We start from the raw sequence: 19,163 nt of genomic DNA on the forward strand, positions 1-19,163 counted from the left end.
AAAATAATAATAATTTTTAAAAAGTTGCAGTACTTGTTATTTTGGTATCTTTAGTTATCCTAGATCCTCGGGGAGGATCCCATAGTCAGAAGTACCAAATCCAGTCCAAACTGTCTGCGAATAATATAATAGCAAATTGTATCTCAGTGGTACTGATGAACTTGCTCTGACGTTTTTGCCCAGGCAGTTATTATTTAGGCCTTGCTTATTCCCTATAATTCAGGAGGTGTTATTTTATATATATATATATATATATATATATATATATATATATATATATCCTACGTATTTTGTTTGTTTGTTTGTTTCATTTCCCACCTTTATTTTGTACAACTCAAGACAGGGGTATAGGATGCTCACTCCTCCCATTTTCCCCGCATCCCTGCAAAGTCACCAGCCAGCTTTCATGCCTGGCCGGGGGGGACTCGAACTCGCCGTCTCCTGGTTGCTAGGCCAGGCCTTTAATCGCTCCACCAACCCGGCTGTTTGTCAGTCCTGATGTACTAGTAATATTAGTAGCCATGGTTAGTGTGTCCCTCCAGGATCCTGTCCAGCCCCCTTTTAACACTGTCCCAATTGGCTGCCATCCTGGGCGGTGTGAAGAAGCTTGGGTGTCCTCAATCTCCCTGCATTTAGTTTCAGTGCATGACCTTGAGCCCTAATGGTGTGAGAGAAGGAGAAATGCTCCTTTCTCTCAGGGCAACTACTGTGCCGTGCCTGGTTTAAATATTTATTATGCAGGAAATATATTAAATTCCTGTGAACTTGGAAAGCATGTCATAACTTTTTGGAACATTTCAGTGGGGGTGTAGCCTCCTTATGGATTTTTGATCGAAGTAAGTTAATTATTTCACCCTTCCACACACCGGTGCCCTCCAGATATACCCACTTATTGTTCCCATCACCCACACCCAGTGCCTGCAGAGGGATGGGAATTGTAATCCAGCACATCAGGAGGGTGTGGATGTTTATATGCATGTTGCAGGAGGGGACAATTGCAGCCTTGGCTGATCTCATTTCCTACGGGATGGGATACCAACAGGAAAGCCCAGGAAGAATGGGAAGTTGCTAAAATCATACCAGAAGAATGCAGTGGCAAACCATTTCTATATTGCTCCAAGAAAACCATGGGGACCTGTCTTGTAAACAGGGGTTGAATTTGAGGGAGATTTTATTTTTAAATTTTTTGAGGGGGAGGGAGAATGTATGCTGGCACACAGAGAATGGATTGATACAAAATGAAATGCTTTTTCAATAAACAGGTGGTGCAGGGAGATTTTTGATTTTGGGTCAATCCAATTTCTGAGGTTTTGGAGTAGATCCACCTGAGTGGGGGAACAAATAGGACATTTTGGGAATTGAAACCAAGGGAACTTGGAGACACTAATTGGATAATTCTGGAGCTGTCTAGACTGCAAGAAAGCGGTGCGACAGAATCATGCAACAGACGGGGAAGGAGTTTTTAAAAGGAAAAGGGGGAGATGAGAAAAGGGCTTTCTAACTTGGCTGAGGACAGGCCAGGTTGAAATGTTATAAATTTTAAATAAAAGGTGTGGGAGCTTAACTTGTCTGGAAGCAAAACTGCCTTGGCAGAGGACTTGATACCCGCATGAAGGCGATTTCTGTTTCAGACATCAAACACTCTGGGGCATAGTTCACCCACCCAGAAACGCACTTTGCTGCTTCTGACTTATTTTGTTCTCCTGTATTTTAGCCATCTTTGTCCGTAATCATAGCAAAGTCATGATTCCTTGTTGGTGACCTAAATGCATGATAGACTGTAGGTCAGTGTTTTTCAAACTTGGCAACTTTAAGATGCGTGGACTTCAACTCCCAGAATTCCCCAGCCAGCATGGCTGGCTGGGGAATTCTGGGAGTTGATCCACGCATCTTAAAGTTGCCAAGTTTGAAAAACACTGCTGTAGATCCTCAGAAGCCCTTTCCCTCTCATTATTTCAAACTCTGGGAACAGCAAACTGGTTCTGGGTTGAGGCTTTGGGCTGGAGAAATTGTATCAGAAGAAGAAGAGGAAGAGGAAGAGGAAGGGGAAACTGGGACAAATCTACCTAGCAAGCAGATTTCCAAGATTTCCAAACCACTTAATTTCTTTGTGAGATGCTTGTATCCCTCCCCGACAACCCCAATGAATCATACAAAGCTCCGCCTTGTCTTAGGGGTTAAAGATGATCTTTTTCCTTTGCCACTGACATAGGTGAAGAGATGGCCCAAGTTACATTAAGTGAAGAGTCAAGAACAGGTTAGCTGAATCTGAGGTTACAGATCTAGCATAGTTGTCCTGGCTGTGTCCTGTCCAGATGTGATGGATCTCAGCTCCCATAATTATCAGCCAGCCCTCCATATGTGAGGTTCAATCCATCCAGGGGACCGATTGACCTATCATTTTAGTTCTCTGCTGATCTACATCTGTTAAATGGAGTTCCCTCCTTCACTCCCAGTGGGCTCCCTCCCTCTCCAAGGACTACCCTCCTTTATTCCCAGTGGGTTTCCCTCCTTCACTCCCAATGGGCTCCCTTCCCTCCCTGCCCCTTCCTCTCCAAGGACTACCCTCTTTTATCCCCAGTGAGTTTCCCTCCTTCACTCCCAATGTCCAGGAAGGTCACATGCAGCCTCACATGTGCAATTCTAAATCTTTGAATTTCGTAGGACAATATAGGAATGCCCAGGGTTTCAAGGAAGGAACACACTAGCCAGGAGTTGTGCAATCTTAGAAATTCCCTGGTGAAAAAGACGCAAGGCTGCTTGCCAAAACGATACAGCCATCCGGCAAGGCCCAGCCCTCCACTTCAGGCACGTGACTCAGCAGAGTGTAATATTTGAGGTCAGCTCTTCCAGAGCCCAGGAGCAATTCAAAATATCCGGTTAAAATGCATGCATTGCTCTCTGAAGTGCTTTTGTCTTTAAGTAACCACTAAATACCGCCAGCTATGAAGCTGACAGGCTGAAGATGGATTTATTGAGAGGAGGGACACCTGGCACTTCCCAGTTGTGGTTGGACTCTAATTCCCATCAGCCCTGCCAACTAGACCAGTTCCATCAACACCTGGAGACTGGAAGGTTCCCATCCCTCAAATACACAACAGTCCACCCAGTCGGTCTCATCTAGACCAAAGAAGTAGAATCTGGGTGCCTGTGAGCATTGCTGAGTCTGGCAAGACCTGAGGGATAAGACTGTGCCCAGCCAGTCTTCAGACTTAAACTGACTTCTGGCCAAGCACGGCCCTGGATTAACCATGAAGCAAGAGAAGCAGGTGCTCAGGGCCAAGGGAAGGGGGCACCGCAGAGTTTGCCCCATCGCTATCATGCCCTTAACCCTTTCACGGCCACACTCGACTTTAGTTGAATTTTTTGGTAGTTGTCCTTATCTGCCGTGTTTGATTTTAATCTGCACAGTTAAAAAAAGTTTTCTTTGGCATGCTGAGTGACTAAAGTTTAAAAGTTTGGTTTGAGGATGTTATCAGACATCACACGTTTCTGTCTCGTGGTGTGAGAGGTGTGCTTCTGTCAAGGGGCACCCCATCTGGGCTGTGCTTAGAGCATCTGTTGGCCTTAATCTGGGTCTGGTCAAGTGTCTTTTCTGTCACTGTTAAGTTGCTAGGTTCCTTCGGGTCAACCTAGATTCCTCCTGGCCACTACATGGACAGATCCATGTAGTCTTCTTGGCAATATTTTTGGAAGTGGTTTCCTAGGGCTGAGAGGGGTTTTGCAGGCACCTTTCCCTTTAAATAGCCTCAGGACAGGTTACACTTCCACGGGTGAAGCTCCCATGCCCTCAAGCCCCAAAATGGAGTTAATTCACACCAGCCATGATCCCAAGAATAAAAGGCAGTTTAGCGCAGTTTTGCTGCCTCCAGCCACATTGGGTTTTGTGCCCCATTGTTCCCATCCAGGATAGCCATCTTAGCTGTGTGTGTTTGTGTGTGTGATGAAGACCGGAGTCCAAGGCAGCTGGAGAGCACGAAGCTGGGGAAAGTCTCACTCTTCACACAGCATCTCCTTAATTGGAGGCTTTTGCATCTCAGCCAGTGGTGTTTCAGACAAGCTTGACCATCGATGCACCAGCCCCATTGCCTGCACAACTCCCAACAGCTCCTGTCTGGATAATGGGAACCAGCCTTCTCCGCTGTTGGTCTCCAAAGCGAGGGCAGGCCTTGGCTACACCTTCAGGGGCCACTGGCTCATCGTCTATCGGGGGTCTCAATCCCTGCCCATGCCCAGCTCACCCTCCTCTAAACCCCTTCAGGCTGTACTGAGTAAAGGGAACTTAAGGCGGGGGTGGGGTGGGGGTGAGGTGGGGAGTTCTCCCCACTTCTTCCAGTTTTAATCCCTTTTTTCCTAGTTATCCTGAACACACATTTTTCCATGGCTCCGATGAGAGAGACTTTGGCGCCACCTGCGGGTCCGTTTCTGAATCCCGCTTCACCGTTTTTAACCAAACATGGGAACTTTCTGTAGGTGCATTTATTTATTTATTTATTTATTTATTTATTTATTTATTTATTTATTTATTTATTTATTTATTTATTTATTTATTTATTTATTTATTTATGCATGCCGTCGAGTCAGTTTTTGACTCCTGGTGACTGCCTGGATAAGTTTCTGCAGTTTTCTGGGCATGTTTTTTTTTCTTTTTTTCCCCAGGAGTGGGCTGCCATTGCCTGCTTCCTAGGGCTGAGAGAGGGACTGCCCCTATATCTATATCTATATCTATATCTATATCTATATCTATACACACACACACACAGTGACTAATATAGGATTAAAACCCACAATAAACATCAAATGAACAGCAGAAAGTAATTTAAATATAAATTGGTCTTGGGGCCCATAGTCCATCTCCCACAAACACAAAAACTACATTAAATGGACTCCCCTAACATCCTGGGCTCACGCCTGGGGGAACATCCAGGTCTTTTAACCCTCTGCGGAAAGCAAGCGGGAACAGGATCATAGGAATTCTGGGGTGGGAGGGGAGGGTATGCTGTCCAGAGGGAGGGTGCTTTATATTGTCTCAGTGATGGTTAGAATAGATGATAGATCACTAACAGAGAAGTGACATGCAAGAGATGGGGACCCCTGACCCTCAGCCCAGCACCACCATGCCTTCTGTCTTGACCGCCCTGCATCTTCGTTAAAGGGGGAAGATGCCAGGCAGCCAAAATGACTAGAACGTATTTGCACATCTCTTAGCAAGGTGAGCAAGGAGATAAAGCTCGGCGGAGCAGCACTGAAATTTAGGTTTCAGGGTTAGATGGGCCAGTTAAGTGGGCAGGATGAGACCTGTGGGATGGAAGTACCCCACACCTGCTAGGGCCATCCCCCCCTTCTGCAGTGGGGAAAAACGCAGGACGGCTGATGGGTGAAACTACCAGGACCAGGTTGGCAGGGATAGTAACCCATCGTATCTGCAAGGTGCCCCACTGGAATGCGCTGCTTTGTAGAGACTGAGTTCTGACTTAACAGCTGAGTCACGTTGTTTGAAGATCAAGCTGGTAGTCTATAATTTAGATGTATAATCCAATTTTATGGTACACCCAGTTCAACTCTTGGAGCTGTTCAGTCCTTTTGTTAGCCTAAACCATTAGAGTCGTGGTTGTTGGGGAAATGGGGTCAAAAAAAGGAGGGGTAAGCTTTTTGTCCCATTTTATGACACAGAGGTGGAAGAAAAGAAGGCTGTAGCCAACAGAAATTGTCACAGGTGAGTGAGGGGCCTCAAGATTCCTGTTCCTGCCTCCCCGATTTAATTGTTGCAGTCTTCATCCCGTGTTTCATGGCCATGCTGTCTTAGTCCAATGCATCTGGAGGGCACCCAGGTTGGAAAAAAATGGACATACTGGGAGCTATTTAAAAATCATATCACTTCAAGTCTCCCTGACCTTATTTCTTTCTCTGCAGAGCGCATCCCTTGGGCCTCCTCTTTTGGCTTCGTGACAGAATCTGGACCGAGGTTTTGGGGATAGAGAGCTGACGCAGCGCTATTCATACATATGCCAAAAATGCACCCAAGTGAGTTCTCAGAAAATATGGGTCTTATGTTCTATAGCATATGAGCTGTGGTTGACCTGAGCAGAGGATCAGAAGTTCTTACTTTCACATGACATGTATCCAGGATGGGGGCTTGAGGATGGACCACAGCCAACCACTTGCAAGAGCTGGTTTGCATGCAGAAATCCAGACTTTCTCTGCCTGCGGGGCTGAAAATGACAAGCACAAGTGACCTCATCACGCCATTTGTGTTCCAGTATCTGCCACAACACCATCAGTCATGCATTTTTCATCATTTCAATGGGGTGGGAGATAGATTCTGGAATGAAAAAATAAACCCACTTTTAGTTGAGGGGAGGTGACATGCTCACATCACCATGCTATACCTGGGTTGCATCCTTACCTATAATGCTAAAATATACAGGGAGGTTTTAGGCCATTTTTAATGTTTGTTTGTATTTTAATTATTTATGGATTTTAGCCACTGTTGGAGGGATTGGGGTGTTTTTTTCTTTTTTTGTTATTGTGAGCTGCCCAGAGTCACCCGTTGGGGGAGATGGGCGGCGTACAAGTTTAATAATAAATAAAATAAAATAAAATAATGATTGTGACTTGTAGGAATTATTCTGTGAAACTTGGCACAGCTTTGCTTCTGTTAGAAACTTTGTCTTGAATCAGTTCCCTGGAAGCGTCTCTGAAAGGGAGGGGAACAGATTCCCCAGGCTCTGTAACTCACTCCTTCCATCTCCGGACACCCAGACTGGGCAGAACATGTAAAGGCCGCTTATGAAAAAACAGAAAATATAAACAACTAAAAAGGCTAAGAAGAGGACGGGGTGTCCGATGAATGACTACGCACTGTGTTTTGTTCATGTCTCTGTGTGGGGAAGTAGCAACAATCTGTGCAGCTGGATGGAGTCAACAGCTATTCTCACTTGGAGGAGTGAGTTTCAGTTCAGCTTTCCATTTCTCACTGGCTGGCCAGTCTTATGTGGGGAGTTTCTGACGATATGGAACAAGAATAAATACCTCTTTTTCTGCATCAAAGTGCCAGACAGATGGCTGACCCAAGAAGGTGAAGGAGTACTCTAAAGAGGTGGAAGGAAAGACATTGAGAACAGACTAGAGAAAAAGGTAAAAACTAAAAACTTGACACTCCAGAGGCAGGGAAATTTCATGATATAAAATGCTTGACTGAATATTAAGAGAATTGTTAGACAGAGGATACAGAAGCAGAGGAAAAGAAGGGGGACAGAAAGGAGGGAAGCTAAAGAGAAATACTTCACGTGCATGTTTTAATCCAAGGAAAACTTTGCTGACCCAGAGTTCTGGTTGAATGCGTTGAAGGTAAGAAAGATGGGTTGCTTATGTGCACCATTATGAATTTTGGGATTATCCAAACAAGCCCAGATGTGCCCTGGAATATCTCCTAAATCCTGCTTTTCTATCACTTTCTTTCTTTAGTGGAAAACAGGTCTAGACCACCTGCAATCCTCCTGTATTTTCATTTCTTTTGTCTTAGAAGGAGGGGAAGGAAGAGGAGGAGGGAAGAAAGGAAATCCATTAAAACAGAAAAGTTACAATAATTGCATTTTGGGTCCTTCCACATCAACAGCTCCTAGCACTACCAGCCCCAAAGCCCCGTGCAGTTCGTTCATCGTCCCCACTTTGCTATGCACTTACGTATTTGCTATTATTTGAAGTAAGGAAGAAAAAGGCAGTATAAAAGCAGAGAAGGTTTCTCTACAAGTGGAAGGTAGCACTCTTTGGGTCTAATGTAAAATTCAGCAAACTGGGCAGCTAAAAAACGGATTGTCTTTTCATTCGGCAATATTAGGACTTCCTCATAGGGAAAGACAGATTACAACAGTCCTCATTCCAAGTTTTCCTGCTCAACCTGGGAACCAACCTTCCCCTTTCCTAGAAAGCAACAGCCTCAGGAGGGTTATATCTGTTTTTGTCCCCCCACCCCTGGTGCTCTGTGAGAGGTCTTCAGTCCTGCAATCTGAGATGCAAAATGAGGGCATGTACCTCTGGACATGTGCTGATTGCATGTTCTCCTGCAAATATGCAGCAACGTTCGTGACAACAGACATTGCTCTCACTTGCAACATTGCTTTTCACAGGCACTGTTTAGACCCGTGTTTCTCAGCCTTAGTGACTTTAAGCTGTGTGGACTTCACAGCTGGCTGGCTGGGGAATTCTGGGAGTTGAAGTCCACGCATCTTAAAGCTGCCAAGCTTGAGAAAAGCTGCTTTATATAGAATTACTTCTGCCCTACACAAGAGCGTTCATTCATGTTAGCAAGATTCAAAGCTGTATCTTCGATGATGCCGACGGAGGGGAGCTCTCATAACATCCCTTATGCGGAACTTTCCAGCATCTATTCTGACTCCGCAGTTGAATCAGTGAGCCGTGTTTTATTTCATTGCCCCCTTGACTGCACTTGGCCTGCATTGCTCCTAAGCCCACCGGTTACCCATTGTGCGGGCTGGCCTGAAACCAAAGGGATTTGCTCTTTCGCTTACTAATTTCTCCACCGAAATGTCCAGGAATTCAGTGAAGCTTTGTTCAGTTGCTGTTGCTATCAGAAAGCTCTGCATTTGATTTTTATCCTGGTTGTTTTATATCCTCTCCTCACCCTTATACGATAAACCTGTTAGGATATGACCACTCATCTTCCTGTATAACCTGCTTCCTCCTGCACATTTTTCTTGTTTTGATTTCTAGCCATAAATTCATCGTTCACCTTTGCTAACTCCAGTTTCGCAAGGGGAGTTCTAATGCAAGGGAGGAATGAACCTTTGCAGAGATTTCAGTACTTTTATTTACGCATTTTACCATTAACCCTCCGTCACATAACTTCCTGTCACACCGCCTTTTAGATCTTTTTGGAAACTACCAGACAAATGCACCCAGGCACATGTTGTGAAAAATGTGGTGTTAAGGGAAGGACTAACCGTTTACGTATGTTATTTTCTTTTTTTGGAGAGAGGGAGTTGCGGGGGATTTGTTACTTCACATAAAGCGGTGGCTCACGATGGTGCAGTGGTTGGATAATGTTCTTTCTGCTCTCCTCTTGGTCAGTTGATGGGAAATAGGGGAACGTTATTGGCTCATGGTTGTCTTCCTGAATAGATTCAGAAACATGCAGGTATGACAGGGCTCAACAGAGAGAGGCAATTAGGAAAAGAATTACCAGTTGATTCCAAACTGCTCACCTGCGATTGGGAGGTGGAAACATTGGTTATGTGTTGTTAGAATGCAAACTTACCAGGTTCATCTCCGAGTCAGGAATAAACACGCAGGCGGTTGCTGAAGGAGAGAGAAGACTTTATTTCGGAGAGCCACATGCACAAGAGGATCAGCTGTCCAGGTGGCAGCTCGGGGCTTCCCAGGAATCCCTTTTATAGGGCAGATCCTTAAAAGGTGTAAAGGGAAACCCGCCCTCTAGGACAGTGTTGTCCAAACTTGGCCACTTTAAGATGAGTGGACTTCAATTCCCAGAATTTCCCAGCCAGCATGGCTGGCTGGGGAATTCTGGGAGTTGAAGTCCACTCATCTTAAAGTGGCCAAGTTTGGACAACACTAGTCTAAGTGGAATGTAGATCCCTTCGGGGAAGAAATCTTCTTATGATTCGATTACGGCTTCGAGGAATGTTGCTCCTTCCTGCTAGGTCTTTAGTTATTTAATTTTGGGTTGGGATGGAGGACTCTGGATTCTTCCTGCTCCCTCTTAATCTTTTTAGGTGAGCCCCTTCTTACTCTAATTTAGCCACATGCTTCGATTGCTGTTTAAGATAAGTGATGAAAGAATGAGACAAATGGGAAGCTTTGACTTCCTGCTAACATGGGGAGGGGCGGATTTGAATTCCTTCTCACAGTGTGAAAATGGCCATCTCTAGAGTGAAGAGAGTGAAGCCATCTGAGCAGAGAGTGAAGAGATCATAGCATTCGGTGTCCCACAGAGCCCTCTTTCACTCAAGATGAAGAATGGGATGTTGCCCTTACTAAGGTGCGAATCAGGATCGATGTTTAAGGAGGGAGGGAGGAAAGTGGCTGAAGCAAAACAAGAGACCAGGAGAAGCAACAGTGGTCATTCAAGCCTCTGCTTGTTCTTTAGTAGCTGCTGCTTCTCTCCCAGGATTTCTGTTCCTCGACTAACTGTATGAGGCACACATTCAACAAGTGGAGTTTTTCCAAAAATTTGGAGAAAATTCCATTAGCTGAATCCCAGTGAACTTCTTTTCATTGTGAAACTGAAGCGCAGGAGAGGCTCAGGAGGGAGGGAAGGGAGGAAGGGGGAAAGGAAGGAGAAATGGCCTTCTTAATGAGACTTATCTCTCCCTTATCCCTTCCCTTCTCTCCCTAGATGGTGGCTTTGATTACTGGTCTGGCCCGACTCTTCCAGCCAGCTATGATGCTCCCTGGAGAAAGACCTGATGGTCTGGGCCTAGCACCATGGTATTGTAATTGCTCTTGGGCCTACACTTGGTGGCCCTCCTCCTTGCCTATGAACCCTGGTCCTCTGCAAAGGCAGACCTAGCCTGTAACTGGACGAAGACAACAGTGGAGGAACATCTTCAGTCTTTTTGCAAAGCTCTCTGTTTCAACCAGCACTTCTCCTGTTTCTTTGGTGTGGGGGCTTGGTTTTTTGCTTGGCCTATTCCCAGTGGGGCTTATGGGGCTCGTAACAGTTGGATCCAAGCACCAGAAAAAAGCAGCAAAAGCAGCAGAGGAAAAGCAAACAAATCCTCACGGTGTCAGCCATGGCATGGTGGCTGGTTTCAGCATGGCTGCAGGATCACATCCATCTCCCAAAGAAGCCACCTTAGAAAGAATCGTAGCTCCATCAGATGCCAAGACATCTTCTCCTCCTACTTGGCCCTTAGTAGCCTTTGCTTTTTTGGTGATGCTTTTCCTGGTAACGGAGTTGGGCTTCCTCGGGATTGTAATTGCTCTGTAGATGCCACTGGTGCCTGAAACTACCTTTCTGTGCCTTTTAGGAGGACGAGCCTGCCCCCCAACCCTTGAGTGTGTCATGCTGGGCCAGGTGGATAAGCAGGTGGCCTTGTGGGGATTGATCTTCACGGCCATTGTCAATGCGATTGTTTGCCTGTCCTACCTTCTCTTAAGACTTAAGAAGGTTTCCCAGTGCCACCAGGGATAGGTGTAAACAGTGATAAGAAATCTTCCAGCTAGTTGCCCCAAAGAACTTGCCTTTTCAAGTTCTGCATTTTCAAGTACAGTATTCCTTATCCTTTCCTTGCCACTTTCCATCTTCCTTCATGAGCTCATTTTTTAAAAAAATTAATTGAGATTTTAAAAATATATATATATAAATGGCTAGATTTTTACTGGAAGTGTTAAATTTCATAACAGGTGCCAGTCATGGAACATATTCTGGATAAATAAACCTAATAAGGAAGAAAGGAAAGCATGTGAAGATTCTGAAATCTGTGTGTTTTTAAAAGGTGGAGAACCAGTATGGTTTAGTGGCTAAGATGTTGGACTGACACCAAGGAACCAGGTTCTAATTCCTCCTTGGTCACAATAGCTCACTGTGTGACCTTGGGCCAGTTTCCCTCTCTTTCTGTCTCTCTTTCAGCCCAACCTACCTCTCAGAGTTATTGTGGGGATATACTGGAAGAGGAATGCAGTGTACACCACCTTGAACTCCTATATTAAAAGCTAAACTTAGCAAACAAATAAAATAAATCTGAGACTTTCCAGATGAGTTGGATGATAATGTTAAAAAACAACAACACACCACTTTCCCCATCACTCTTCTTCCTAATACCTGATCCCTCCCTGTCATTTTTTTTTTTTTACTTCCCATTCTTCTTGTTCTTTATCACCTCTGTCACACCCCCATCTAGCTTGCTTTTTGTTTCTTTCCCTCCTCTTCTCCTTTTGGCCGAATCAAAAGTTCTTAATTCAGAATTCAGAATTTCAATTCAGCACTCGGCAGCAAAATAGAAATTCAGGCAGCATAAAAACCGACAGTGGAGAAGTTTAGTGATGGAGAAGATGAGGCAGTGACAAGAGCATTCCGGAAGTTTGGAGAAGATTATTCAGTAGTGATAAAATGGTAACAAGTATATACAGTGGTACCTCGGGTTACGAATGCCTCTACTAACGAACATTTCGGGTTATGACCAGGAAAAACATTTCGGCAGGAAAAATTTACCTCGGGATACGAACTCGCCTCAACTTACGAACCGGATCCGCGGCCATTTTCCCTGCTGCCACGCGGTTGCGGCTTCCTGTGGGCGAGGTCGCGGTAGCAAGGAGACATTCGGTGAGGCTTGTGGTGTGTTTTGCGGTGTTTTGCGAAGGTTTTTGGTGTGCGTGTTAGCATGGCTCCAAAGAAAATGCAGAGCAGGCTTGGCGGGAGTAAGACTCTGAAGAGAAAATTGCCTCGGGTTGCGACCAAATTCGGGCGGAGGGCGGCACGGATTAACCGGATTTACATTGAACCTATGGGGAAATTTGCCTCGGGTTGCGACCAAATTCGGAGGGCGGAACGGATTAACCGTATTTACATTGAACCTTATGGGAAACTTTACCTCGACTTGAGACCAACTTGAGTTGCAACCAGCGTCACAGAACGGATTAAGTTCGTATCCCGAGGTACCACTGTATGTATGTATGTATGTATGTATGTATGTGTGTGTGTGTGTGTGTGTGTGTATATATATATATATATATATATATATAATGTGGTTTTACTGCTACTGCCACCAGTGTTAAGAGTCGTCCATTGCTCCTACCTCTATTTTGCCATCTTCCCTACTTCCTTCTATACTCCTTGCTTTTCTTTGGTTTTTGAATGGTTCTAATGGTTTTTAAAAATATATATTTTTGAACTAAATTTTCCAGTATGACTCACTTGCTTTTTGCAACTCACTCTGTTAGCCACCCCAAACAGCCTTTTTGATGGAGGGGCTGGGTATGAATCAAGTAAATAAACAAATAAATAAATTTTAAGAGAAAGTGATAAGTTACTGAAATTGATTGTACTTGTTATGAAGAAGGGGGAAGTCATTCCTTTATATATTTCTTTTCTTTTCTTTTTCTTTATTCTTATTTTTTCTTTCTTTTCTATTTTTCTATTTTTTTCCTTTTCTGCACTTTCTATCTTTTCTTTTTACTCTTTTATTCTTTTTAGTTAGTTTTTTTTTTTTTATCCGCACTCAATCATTACCGATTCTACGGACGAGTCCCTGCAGTTTTCAAGGCAAGGTGTTTCGGGAGTGGTTTGCCATGGCCTTCTTCCTAGAGCAGAGCCCAGCTGGCGAGAGCAGGAGGTGGGGTTTCCGTTGCTTCGCGCCTTTTTCGGGCGTGCGCGGCTTCCGCGCTACCGGCAACTGCTCCCGTCTCCTTTTTGCAAGGCGCATTTTTCCTCCCACCGGAGTGAGAGTCCCCATTTATCTACTCACGTAAGTTTTCGAGCTGCTGGGTTGACAGGAGCTGGGGGAGGAAGCAGGAGCTCACTCTGCTGCGTGGAGCTGGGCTCGAACCGCTGAAGTGTCGACCATTTCTGGCCGGCAACTTTCAGCGTCATTAAGCCGCTGCGCCACCGCATCCCCTTTGTATTAGTTTTTATCTTAGTGTGATGGTTAATAAAATTATTATATAAAAAAACCTCAATCCACTTCTGTGTCAAAGTTTTCAAACTACCTATTGAAAAATAGGAATCTCATATCCTGAAGGTTTCTTGTATTTGCAGTTTTCCAGCAGCAGCATTTGACAGCTTTCTCATCTTCTGGGCTCCACAAAACCCAAGCCTATTGCTTTCCAGGGCAACTGTGATGATCCCAAACAATCTCTCTCTCTCTCTTTTTTTTGGAATTCCCAATTAAGACATGTATGAAACAGTCATATGTCCAGATGCTTATATTTTCTTTTTGGAAGTCTCCCATCATTCCCTATCACATCATTAATTATTTTTCTTTCCAGGAACAAAAACAACTGTTCAGGAGGAAAAGTTGGAATAACTACATTTGATTGTTAGCACTACGAGGTCATCCAGAAATACCTTTTAAAATTTTCCCATGGCTTATTACTTGTGTAGGCAAAACCAGCTGTCCATATTACATCACCTGTATCTTATTTGCTCCCTGAGGTCAGCGTTCATTTTATCTGATGGCTTTGAAGTAACGATAATAATGCAATTTTTTTAGAAAAAACTTACGGCGCACCACAAACATCCTTTTTAGTTGTTCTCTTCTAAACACTCTTTAGCTCTTTTCTTGGTAGAGATTGTTGGAAAAGAATGTTAATCAATGGATACCATGATTCGTATTGCTTCAGGATCCTGTGTTAAACGAGTGTCGTCTTCAACTCTAGAAGTTGAAATTGCAACATGAACCCAACTGAGACCATATCTAGAGAAATCAGTTGTATTGCTATTGAATAGATGGAGCGTATTAGAGTGCAGGCCTAACACCAAGGTTCTTGGCCTAGAATAAAAAAGATTGTGGCACGCAACACTAAAACAAGTAACAATCTGGCAACATCCCCTTTTACAATTAGGTCAACACAATTTTGATGGATGACAGGTTGCCTCTAAAATGGTTGGTGAAAGCCTTTCAATAACCTGTATGTTTCTACCTGCCTGATAAGATTGGGCCAAATGGGCATGCTTTGGGTCTCGACTATCAACCAGTGTGATCTTGTGTGACCCAGAAAGCATATCTTCTCAGTGGCAGCCCCTGCCTCTGAAATGACATCCCCCACAGATTTGTACTGCTCCCACCTCCATGACTTTCTGTAAACTGTAAAAAACTTGGTTGTTCTCCCAGGCCTTGGGATAGGATGGTGGTTCAGCCCTATGTTTTGTTTTAGGTATGGAGTTGATCTTCTGGTTGCCTGCTTTCTTCTTTGATATATGTTGTTTCCTTTTAATTGTAAGCCACCCAGAGTCATAGAGGCCTTGAAATTCTATAACGTAAATCTATTATCTATCTATCTATCTATCTATCTATCTATCTATCTATCTATCTATCTATCTATCTATCTATCATCTATCTATCTATCATCTATCTATCATTATCATTATCATTATCACTATCATTATCATTATATCAGTTTATATAGCTGCCCATCTCACCACAGGCAATTCTAGGTGGCATACAACAAAGCTAAAAACAGTAAAATACATTAAAATATATATAAAACAAAATAGATCATCTATCTATCTTTAGGAGTAAATATATTTTTAAAAGCATTCAATGCTGCATTGCTTCCTGTAGTTCTAATGCACTATATAGCCACATTTTTGAATTGCTAGCTAGCTGCAGGTTCTCCTCAGGAGATTTGATTTTTCTGGGTTGGAAAAAAAATCACTGAAATATAAGAATGAGAAGGAGGTCCAGCACAAGCAAACGTGCAAGACTCTGTTATTATAACTAATCTCAGTAAAAGTAGTTTTAGCCTTCCTGTGGTGTTGATTTCCTGGTCTGGTCTACCTAGCAGGGCTGAGAGTTGCATTCCATTTTCTTCTGTTTTGATTATCCGTAACCTTTGTGGCTTTTCAAAAGGCTCATCCTTTCCATTTTCTGCATTCTTTTTGTTTCCTTGGAAATGAGAGACACACATGACTTCTTTTCCAGCAATGTTATTAGGCAAGTAGCATCTGCCAGCTTGCAAAAACAAGACAAAACGATGTTAAGCAGAAGTGCGCACGTATCACGGCCTAAACCTTGCAATGCTGGAATAAAAATTCCATCAGTAGACTACAAAGAAGAGAACAGAAAACAGTAATCAGGCCAGGAGTGGTGACTAAATACTGAATCCATTCCTTACAAGCTATTCTCAAAACACCTTCTACATTTCTTCCATGAATGCATGTTAAACATGGAACAGCTTTTGTCCCCTTTGCCCATTTTTCATTTATTTATGCAAAAGAAGTCTCAGGAGCTGACCTCTAACAGAATACAGTAAACTCTCCAAGTCAACCACGTAACAAACCACGAAAGGTTAGGCCATTTGCCACGATGGTAGAGCGCTCAGTAATCAATCACACTAGTGCCAGTGTTGACATTGTTTAACATCGGCAATCTTTTGCGTCTTTTCTGATGATAATCATATAGAAAGAGAGCGAGATTGAGAGAGAGGGTGAAGAAAATACATATATGAGAATATAGAATCATGAAAGGGTGATGTAGCTTAACTGGAACCCAGAAGACTTGAGTTCGTGCCCATCATCTGCTTTGGAAGGTTGCTAAGTGGGCCAGCCATACTTTCTCAGCCCAGACTACCTCATATCACACTGTGGGCCAGGGAGGGAGACAGGCTCAAATCAAATAATAGGTGTCAAAAAAGCCCTTCACGTAACGCATTGAACAACATTCAAACACCTCAGTGATTCTTAGTGCTGTATGGTGAATTGGAGGACCCAACACCTGAAGTAGGTCCAGAGTTTGTGTGGTTGGGAAATGGAGGAGGGAATACCGCACTACATAAATAAACTTGAGTTCCTCAAGGAAGACAGGATATAACTCTAGCAAATAACAAACCGATGCATAAATAAACAAACAACTGGGAAAGAGTTCCAGCATGTAATCCATGTATTTCTGTAATGCATGAATATCTTGCACTCTTAACAAGAGTTTGAATTTGATTGATCTTCATTATGATACACCTTGGCGTTGCAGGAAATGAGGACATGCAGAGAGACATCTCTGAGAAGAAAATGAGCCTCCATATGATTCAGAGTTGTGTAATGATAGCAGAATTGGCAAGAATGAATCCACCTCTTGAGTGATACAAGTAAAAGGATTACCACTGGAAATAATTATTGCCTGAATGGCAAAGGCAAAGGTTGAATGTAGAAACAATTAAAGCCGTAGTCCTGTAAAACCTTAATCTGTGCTTCCACGCAGATTAACCCTGGAATAACAACGGCTGTTTGGATGTTTTGTCTAATTATTTTCTACATTTAACATGCCTTGTGTTTAACGCCCTTCTAAAACAAATGACTTTTGGGCTAGCATATTATAATCCTGATTTTCAAACCTGTTAGGATTTCATTCTTCAATAAAAAGTAATTATTAAGAATAGCAGAAGTTCTATGGCATTTCATATCTGAGCGTGAACACTGTGGTGATTTGCATTTCTGAAGACAACACGGGAAATAACACCTCAGTTTTATCCCTAAGATCCAAAATGCAAGTTATTTGTAAAAGGAGGTGAGATGGGGGCCTCATGAAAAGTGATGTTGAAAAATGTGATCGAGGATTATCAGCCCAATAGGACGGAAACACTGCACTCAGTCACGGTGGATAGAGAAATCTGCCCTTCTTGGATTTGGATGCAATGAAAGTAGGCTAAAGATAAATGTAGTTTTATAAATCTTATTATATAACTGTGCACATAGGGATCTTACTGCTCTTAGAAATCCTTGGCCAAGAGAAAGCGACGGTCTCTTTGTACCATCATCTTTGACTTGAGCCGTGCTGCAGTTTTGTCTCTCGCGCCAGAGGATGATTTCTTCAGCCAGATTAGCTGTTCTGCATCTTAATCGTTGCAAGCTTTTTTCAGAGAAGACCAAGAGAAGAAAAATCCATTTTCTCTACATTTTGTCAGTAACAGATCAACTGTCTCCAAGGGAGGAAACCCACACTCACACATTTCATTGTCGAGAAAGAAAAGGCATGCAGTGCGTATAATTTTCAGTTAGCACAGCAAGATGTAATTAATATTGCATGTTCGTCCATTAGCATTCTTGTTTCCAGTTGTGTGCATCCAGTGTGACTATTCCTGTTTGACACTGGGATGAAAGCTGTTAGGATTTTGCTCGAACTGATTTGTTACCAGCACTGGCAAGGCAGCCCACAGCACATAAATAGAGAGCAAATCCCATCCCATTTTAGCACTGAAGATGTTACCTAGCCCGGTAATGAAACGTTTGCAAGAAAGGAACCAAGCTCAGAGAACCCCAAGGACTCCACAGTTCAACCTTGACCTACACATATTCACCTCTATTGATAACAGTATACTGCTACATAACCCTAGCAGTTGGGCTATCTTATCCTGGATTTATGGTAAAGTCTACTGTACAAATCCTGTCTTTGTGCTAATACGTCATGTTCCAATAGAAGAAAACATCAGTAGCTCAGGGCTGAGCTGTGGAGTTGTTGGTGATCTCTGAGCTTGGTTGTTTGCTTGCAAACACTCCATTCCCCAACTAGGTAACATCATCACTGTGAGTGGCTATGGGGTTTGCTGCCTGTTTATATATAGTAGCTTGCCCTGCCAATTTTGGTGGGGGTGCGGTTTCCTCCTTGGTGGTTCCTTGATTAGAGTACTGTTTTCTGCCTGATTGTCTGATTGTGTTGATCCCTGGTTATCTGAGTGTTGGCTGCTGGAAGGAATGTGTTCTAGTCTTTTTGTTTCCTTCCTAGGTTTTTTATTGTGTCTTTTGAATATTGTGTAAATGTGGTTTAATTTTATTAAACTACATTTAATAAAATGTGCTTTAGTTTTATTAATTTTGTGTGTCTACTGATGGCTGATTTGTCTGAATGCCAAGCTTCCAGGAACTCCCTAGCATTTTTGGATTTGGCTTGGCCTAAGATGCTAATAGTTTCCCAGTTGAAACTGTGGTTGAGTTTGTCCATGTGTTGTGAGATTAAGGAGTTTTCATTGTGTCTTCTGACTCCTAGTTGGTGTTCATGGATGTGCACTGCTAGCCTTCTGCCTGTCTGTCCTACATAGTGGTGGCTGCAGTCCTTGCATTGTATGTTGTAGATGACCTGTCTTTTTTCTTCTTGGGCTACTGGGCCTTTTGCATATAAACAGGCAGCAAACCCCACACTCACTCACACTGATGATATTACCTAGCTGGGTAATGAAATGTGTGCAAGCAAACAACCAAGCTCAGAGAGCACCAAGGACTCCACAATATGTAATGTAATGTATCAGGAGTGTGCAACCTGTGGCCTGCTGGATCATGCCACAGGACTTCATCAACACATGTCAAATTTCAGTGGTGCAGCTTGTCTCAGCTCCTCCCTCTGCTTTCCTGAAAATGAAGGGTGAGAATGCTAATGGCAAACAGTTCCCATCCTGCTCTTAAAACCCCAAAAGATTTGGCCCCCAAAAATCTTTTCAGTGATGTGACCCATATTACTGGAAGGTCTCTCATGATTCTT

At 43.4% G+C, this 19,163-nt stretch overlaps 1 protein-coding gene across 5 annotated transcripts in view; it reads left to right on the forward strand.

Moving 5' to 3' along the window:
• The first annotated feature begins 6,757 nt into the window (after positions 1–6,757).
• LOC112542703 (uncharacterized) overlaps positions 6,758–19,163 on the forward strand; it is a 38,097-nt gene continuing 25,691 nt past the window's right edge. For 3 of the 5 annotated variants that reach the window (XR_015796496.1, XR_015796495.1, XM_088142608.1), the window contains exon 1: positions 6,758–7,137. The gene's annotated coding sequence lies outside the window, so the exon portion shown is untranslated. The other 2 variants (XR_015796497.1, XR_015796498.1) reach the window with 2 other exon arrangements.

This window comes from Python bivittatus, unplaced genomic scaffold (genome assembly GCF_059951505.1).
Source record: "Python bivittatus isolate LINGU-HERP-01145 unplaced genomic scaffold, Pbiv_v1 ctg000440_np1212, whole genome shotgun sequence".
NCBI classification, from domain to species: Eukaryota; Metazoa; Chordata; class Lepidosauria; order Squamata; family Pythonidae; genus Python; species Python bivittatus.